At 45.6% G+C, this 8,082-nt stretch overlaps 1 pseudogene; it reads left to right on the forward strand.

Moving 5' to 3' along the window:
- The window catches only part of LOC121560571, a 62,221-nt pseudogene extending 60,606 nt beyond the window's left edge, over positions 1–1,615 (forward strand).
- Positions 1,616–8,082: the final 6,467 nt, after the last annotated feature.

Genomic DNA, 8,082 nt, shown 5'->3' on the forward strand with positions numbered 1-8,082 from the left:
CTCTCTCTCTCTCTTTATTTCTCTTTCTCTCTCACTAGGTGCCATGTTAGACCCAGCTCGTGGAGGGGTCAATCTCTACATGGTGTTGGTGGGTGTGTCAGCGTTAGTAATGGCGTGCGGCTGCGCAGCCTGTGCCATCTTCCTCTCCTGTCTCCACCGACGACGGAAAAAGACACAGAGCGGGTCCCAGGAGGAGGGCATCAACAACCAGAGGGAGTTCATCACCCTCATCCGAAACCTAGACCACCCTGTGTCCCTCCTGCCCCCTCTCACCCCCAACACCACCACCCACACCCCTGTCCCTGTCCCTGTACCGCACTGCTGCGAAGAGATCGAGCTCACTCTGCCCCCCTCCCCGGCCCCCTCACACCCCTCCCCTGCACTCAAACCCTCAAACCACGCCCCCAAACAGGACATCTCCAACCTGGAGAGGGAGAAGCTCAACCGCTTCCACTACTCAGACAACCAGGAACTGGAGGTGTGACCTTTGGACCTTTGAACTTGTCAGAGGCTTTTATAATTTTGCGCCCACTTCTCTCTGACCGGGCCCTGGCCCTGGACCCCGGCGCCGTGCCATGCTGCATAGGTTCCTGTGGTGATGATCTCACCCCGACCCATCCCTCTCTGAGTTGACTCCTCATCTTTTGTGAGCTGAGATTGTCATCTGTTAAATGGCATATATTATTGGTGTAGAATGCTGGGCCTACGAGTTAGCTAAGCAGATCTATTTTGGGGACCGACCTCGCCAACATCAAGAAACAGCAAGGCAGTGAACTTTGACCTCTGACTTGTGACATCATGCCCTTCTGACCTGCTGACCCTGGAGCTAATCTTATAAGGGTTGGCCTTGAGTTAAGGTCTGGCCTGTGTCTGAGTGTCTCTGTGTTGAATGGGGACTCATGTAGACGGGAACAACTGTGAGGAGCCCTTTGAGCCATTCCCCAGGTGTTAATGTCCCTCTGTAGGCTCCCCACTGCCCTGGTTGCCCTGGAAGACCTGGATGGCCTGTCACTGATGTCTGTAACTGGACTTCTACAGGGACTGCAGCCCTACACTGTGGCCTCCTGGGCTGGGCAGCAACCAACAGGGGATGGGAGGGAAGGGAAAAGTGGTTTTAATTCCAATTAGTCCATTTCCACATTAATTATTGAAGGATAAACTGTGGTATATGTGTCAGTGCGAGATGTGTGTATGTGTGAGGTGTGTGTGTGATAAGCATTACAGACCTTCATGCCTGTTGCCAGGAGAGAGAGAGAAAAAAATAATCAATAAATGCAACCTTTAGATAAAAAAGAGGGAAAGGTTAGAAAAGAGAGGAGAGCCTGACCCCAATCCATTTGAACCATGAGAGAACTGAGTTAAAACATAACACTGTTGCCTGTGCGGTCTCTGTAACACACTGCGGTTGTCAAAGATGCAAGATGTTTTTTATTCCTGTGTGTAAAATAGCTCTGTTGTATATATGTTGTACATATTGATATTGTGTTTTTTGTACTGTGGTTTGTCTCTGAATGTTGCCGTTTTACTTTGCTCTATTTGTCCTCTCTCTCCTTCCATTCGTCTGGGGCTGCCAGCAGGTGTGGTTTGTAATTAAAGTGCATTTACCTTCCTAATCCATGTTTGTGTCGCAGAGTTATTTGTATGTCCCAGATCCAAGACAAATGAATAGGTGAATAGATAGCTTTCAACAATCCTGTCATGGTAGATCAGTGAGTTCATCAAGGGAGGTAGGAAGGAAAGACATTTTCAAAGTCGTTGAATGGGTAATGCAGTTCTATGGCTAGTAGTGCCATCCTGTTCCACCAGCACTGGGAGGCCAGAGAGGATATTCCATAGTGGAGAGCATGGCTCTAAGCCACCATAACTGTGTCACCAGGTCACACAACACACACATCCACAACCCAACAGCAATCACTCAAATCTAACACAAACACACATGCACACGCAGAGAGATTGTAATTGTGCCAGGAAAAACGAAGGATAAAACACCTGACCGGCTTTGATATCCCAAAATGATTTAATTGCCTGTGAGGGACTTTGTTAGTGTGTGTGTCCCTGTACGTTTATGTTAGAGAGCAAGAGATACTGTAAGTGGGTTCACAATACAGTGAGAATGAATATGTGATTTATATGTGTGTGTATGTTTTGAGAGAGAGAAAGTGAGCGAGAGGTCACAGCAGTTAGAGAGAGACGGCTTATGGCTGTGATGAATGTGACCTTTGCCCTTCTCAGACGGGCTAAAGGGTGGAAATGACCATGGGCTTCCCGTCCCCATCCTGGCCACGAGGAAATGTAGGAAGTAGAGTTTCTACCCAACACACGCACGCACACACACACATACACAAAATCACTCCATTGTAGAGACCTCTTCACACCTCCTGTGCGACTCAGGATGACTCCATAACCCACCCATCAACCAAACATACAGCAAAGGTCAAAGTTCCTCATTGTACAAAGTTTCAAGTTCCTCATTCATCAATCATTGATTTTGCTATCATACTAATGCAGGGTATACAGTTGAAGTTGGAAGTTTACATACACCTTAGCCAAATACATTTAAACTCAGTTTTTCACAATTCCTGACATTTAATCCTAGTAAAAATTCCCTGTCTTAGGTCAGTTAGGATCACCACTTTATTTTAAGAATGTCTTTTATTTCTTTCATCACATTCCCAGTGGGTCAGAAGTTTACATACACTCAATTAGTATTTGGTAGCATTGCCTTTAAATTGTTTAACTTGGGTCAAACGTTTCAGGTAGCCTTCCACAAGCTTCCCACAATAAGTTGGGTGAATTTTGGCCCGTTCCTCCTGACAGAGCTGGTGTAACTGAGTCAGGTTTGTAGGCCTCCTTGCTCGCACACGCTTTTTCAGTTCTGCCCACAAATGTTCTATAGGATTGAGGTCAGGGCTTTGTGATGGCCACTCCAATACATTTTACATTTACATTTTTAGTCATTTAGCAGACTCTCTTATCCAGAGCGACTTGAGTGCATAATTATAATTTTTTTCATACTGCCCCCCCGTGGGAATCTAACCTACAACCCTGGCGTTGCAAACGCCATGCTCTACCAACTGAGCTATGTCCCTGCTGGCCATTCCCTCCCCTACCCTGGACGACACTGGGCCAATTGTGCGCCGCCCAATGGGTCTCCCGGTCGCGGCCGGCTACAACAGAGCCTGGATTCAAACCAGGATCTCTAGTGGCACAGCTAGCACTGCGATGCAGTGCCTTAGACCACTGCGCCACTCGGGAGTCCAAAAAGTACAATCTTTGTCCCCATGACTCCAACCTAAGTCTATGTAAACTTCTGACTTCAACTGTATATTACACATTCCATTTATGGTGATGTATCCTATTGTGTGTTCAGTCCAATGGTACTCGAGTGTGAGTTTGTCCACATGGTGTCTCATGGGTGCCTGTATGTACGCCCCTGCATCTTTGAATCCATGAACTGGGGGTCAAGGTTAAAATCACAGAGGGTGGTTTCAATGTTTCTGCCAGTTCCTCTAGGTCTATTTTCAGCAACCAGAGACCAGCAGCTGTTGGAAACCTGCAGTTTCTGTTCTTGTCAGAAATTAGCTTTGGAGCGGTTGAAACTAGTGATGTTAAAATGACACATTTTCCTACAGGTTTCCTCATGGTTCTATTTAAAGACATGTTATACTCTTTTTGGCCATTTTCTGGTGTTTTGTGGTGGAAAACGGAGCAGTTAGAGCATAACAAGTCAACCCTGTTACCCATAAAAGTTAGGCTAGAAATGTTTGAACAATTATCTTTTTTTTTGTGAAGCTTGCATTCAATTGCCACTACCTGTTGCACACAACAAGCTTCCCTGTCACAAAGGGATTTATGGCTGATTTAAGAAGAAATCGTCAACACTGTTACGGTCAACCCTGTTACTTTATTTGGCACTGAATAGGAACTAACTATAGTATCTTTTTTATTTAACCTCTTGAGATAGGAAAACGTGTTTTTTATGAAGTTAAACATGCACTCTTTATGCAGAATGTAAAAATTGGGTGAAATCAAACGTTATTTTTTTTGCAAAAAAGGCACCGCATCGGTGGAACGACCCCCTTTTCAATATCAACACAACTCAAATGTGTGGGATAGGTATGATAAACATAAACCATTTGTCCCTCAAAGGTGGAATTTTTTGGGAGATATTTCTGTTCATCAATATGTGGCACCTCCGACTGAATATGAACCCTACAGATCTCACTTTCTTCATATTACCATTCAAAGCAGCAGGGCATGTAGAATGATCTCAAAAGGGTCCTCACTGAGTTTTGCTGCAGCTTCATCATCTGGCAATGACTTCAGAGGTATGAGTGAATGATTAGGTAACTGAACCATGAACAAAGGACAGTTCCTGTAACGCCATCTGCTGGCCAATAAAGATATAAATTCTGTTAGTGGAAATTTTTTAATTTCACGTTTATTTAACCAGGTAAGCCAGTTGAGAACAAGTTCTCATTTACAACTGCGACCTGGCCAAGATAAAGCAAAGCAGTGTGATAAAAACAACAACAACACAGAGTTACATATGGAATAAACAAAACGTACAGTCAATGACACAATAGAAAATCTATATACAGTGTGTGCAAATGTAGTAAGTTATGGAGGTAAGGCAATAAATAGGCCATAGTGCAAAATAATTACAATTTAGTATTAACACTGGAGTGATAGATGGGCAGAAGATGATGTGCAAATAGAGATACTGGGGTGCAAATGAGCAAAATAAATAACAATGTAAATAACAATATGGGGATGAGGTAGTTGGGTGGGATAATTACAGATGGGCTGTGTACAGGTGCAGTGATCAGTAAGCTGCTCTGACAGCTGATGCTTAAAGTTAGTGAGGGAGATAAGTGTCTCCAGCTTCAGAGATTTTTGCAGTTTGTTCCAGTCATTTGCAGCAGAGAACTAGAAGGAATGGCGGCCAAAGGAGGTGTTGGCTTTGGGGATGACCAGTGAGATATACCTGCTGGAACGCATACTACGGGTGGGTGTTGCTATGGTGACCAATGATCTAAGATAAGGCAGGGATTTGCCTAGAAGTGATTTATAGATGACCTGGAGCCAGTGGGTTTGGCGACGAATATGTAGTGAAGGCCAGCCAACGAGAGTGTACAGGTCACAATGGTGGGTAGTATATGGGGCTTTGGTGACAAAACGGATGGCACTGTGACAGACTACATCCAATTTGCTGAGTAGAGTGTTGGAAGCTATTTTGTAAATGACATCGCCGAAGTCAAGGATCGGTAGGATAGTCAGTTTTACAAGGGCATGTTTAGCAGCATGAGTGAAGGAGGCTTTGTTGCGAAATAGGAAGCCGATTCTAGATTTAACTTTGGATTGGAGATGCTTAATGTGAGTCTGGAAGGAGAGTTTATGGTCTAACCAGACACCTAGGTATTTGTAGTTGTCCACATATTCTAAGTCAGACCCGCCGAGAGTAGTCATTCTAACAGGGTTGAAAGCAGCGTTCGATTGAAGAGCATGCATTTAGTTTTACTAGCGTTAAAGACCAGTTGGAGGCCACGGAAGGAGTGTTGTATGGCATTGAAGCTCGTTTGGAGGTTTGTTAACACAGTGTCCAATGAAGGGCCAGATGTATACAAAATGGTGTCGTCTGCGTAGAGGTGGATCTGAGAGTCACCAGCAGCAAGAGCGACATCATTGATATACACAGATAATAGAGTCGGCCCGAGAATTGAACCCTGTGGCACCCCCTTAGAGACTGCCAGAGGCCCAGACAACAGGCCCTCCGATTTGACACATTGAACTCTATCTGAGAAGTAGTTGGTGAACCAGGCAAGGCAGTCATTTGAGAAACCAAGGCTATTTAGTCTGCCAATAAGAATGCGGTGATTGACAGAGTCAAAAGCCTTGGCCAGGTCGATGAAGACGGCTGCACAGTACTGTCTTTTATCGATCACGGATATTATATCATTTAGGACCTTGAGCGTGGCTGAGGTGCACCCATGACCAGCTCGGAAACCAGATTGCAAAGCTGAGAAGGTATGGTGGGATTCGAAATGGTCGGTGATCTGTTTGTTAACTTGGCTTTCAAATACTTTCGAAAGGCAGGGCAGGATGGATATAGGTCTGTAACAGTTTGGATCTAGAGTGTCACCCCCTTTGAAGAGGGGGATGACCGCCGCAGCTTTCCAATCTCTGGGGATCTCAGACGATACGAAAGAGAGGTTGAACAGGCTAGTAATAGGGGTTGCGACAATTTCGGCGGCTAATTTGAGAAAGAAAGGGTCCAGATTGTCTAGCCTAGCTGATTTGTAGGGGTCCAGATTTAGCAGCTCTTTCAGGACATCAGCTATCTGAATTTGGGTGAAGGAGAAGCGGGGTGGGGCATGGGAAAGTTGCAGCGGAGGGTGCAGAGCTGGTGGCCGGGGTAGGGGTAGCCAGGTGGAAAGCATGGCCAGCCGTAGTAAAATGCTTATTGAAATTCTCGATTATCATAGATTTATCAGTGGTGACAGTGTTTCCTAGCCTCAGTGCAGTGGGCAGCTGGGAGGAGGTGCTCTTATTCTCCATGGACTTTACAGTGTCCCAAAACTTTTTGGAGTTAGTGCTACATGAGGTTGGTGAGAGTAGGCGAGCTTCCACCTCCAGCCATGGCTAGCATCTGGCATCGTACTCAGCACCAATGGATGGGCCCCAGCAGCCCTGCACCAGCTGAGTTAGAGGGTCCTTCGCCACACCTGGGTTGTTCCATGGGGCGGCCCAAGACTGCTTTTGTGTCCTTGTGCATTCTCCTCACGGGGCAACACCTAAGCCCCTTACTTGCACCAGAGCAGGCACCCTCCTGGCCTCCATGTTTCTCTAAAATGACACTGGCTATCAGCTTTCCCTCTATTACGGCCAGAGGCACACGAGGACTCAATCCTGTCTGGTACCTTAGCTGCTCTGCCCTTCTGCCCTGCCTGTCTTGCCGGATAGGATTATGCACGCAAGGACTAAAGTCCCCCTTGAGGCCTGTGGCCTTTTAGAGATGTGCAATTTAGGTTAGATGCCTTTTTGTGGATGTTCATATTTCCAGAATAAATATTTCAGGGCTATATTTCTTTAAAAACACAACAATCTTACTAGCAAAGACAGTACAGTATGAAGATAGGCAGAAACTGCTTCTCCAATAGAAATCCCTGTTCACGCTTGTAGTCGATGTCATGGCGACGTTGACTAGCTAAGCTCATGCGCAGAAACATGTCATCGGGTCTAACGGTCATCTCGCACCTAACTGCGCATGTGCAGGCCGTCCAATCAAAGGCACTCCTTCGATATAAAGTTGTTTTGAGAAAAAATGAAAACGTCAGTTTATCACTTTCACGGGGTCTAAGTAATAACATGTTCAACTACTTAAAACATTGGCTTGAATCTAGGTTGTGCCTTAAGATTTGGAGAAAATGAACAACGAAGGGAAAAAAATGCACTTCTCTCGTTGACTTCTCAAACCCCAAATCCCGGCCTGGTCTGCTTGGTCTGTTTCGCAAGCGTTCCCGGAAGCCTTGCAATGTTGTGCCTCTGGGTTTAGAAACTCTGTGCTATTAGCTATATAACATCTTATAATTTGAAAACTACACACCAGTGGCCATGAGGTGGGGATAAGATGGCGGACAGGAACAATTTGAGAAAAGTGGAACATATTGTAAGTCAATATGGAATGGGGGAATGCACAAGCATTCTGGAAAATCTGATGAAGGAGAAGATGGCGGACAGGGAAAAAAATGAGAAAAGTGGAACATGGAGTGGTGGATCACACAGAAGGAAATTCAACGTGAAGAGAGTGAGAATGAATTAACTGCAGTGGCAGGAGCTGTGAAGACCGCTGAGTTTGAGCCTCATCCTGATGATGACAAAAATGATTCTGGCAGAGTGGGAGTGAGAGTCTTGGAGAGAATGGATCCTTGCCTTCTGGCAGATCCATATGTGGTGTCTGGTTGGGTGGAGAAAAGGTTGGGGAATGTTGGGTCGGTGAAAGTGACTCAAAGTGGAATTGTGTTGATTTTTTGCGTTTCTGCCATCCAGAGGGAGCATGCGCTCTGCACCACGCGACTGAGG

The sequence above is a fragment of the Coregonus clupeaformis genome, chromosome 5 (genome assembly GCF_020615455.1).
Source record: "Coregonus clupeaformis isolate EN_2021a chromosome 5, ASM2061545v1, whole genome shotgun sequence".
Lineage (NCBI taxonomy): Eukaryota > Metazoa > Chordata > Actinopteri > Salmoniformes > Salmonidae > Coregonus > Coregonus clupeaformis.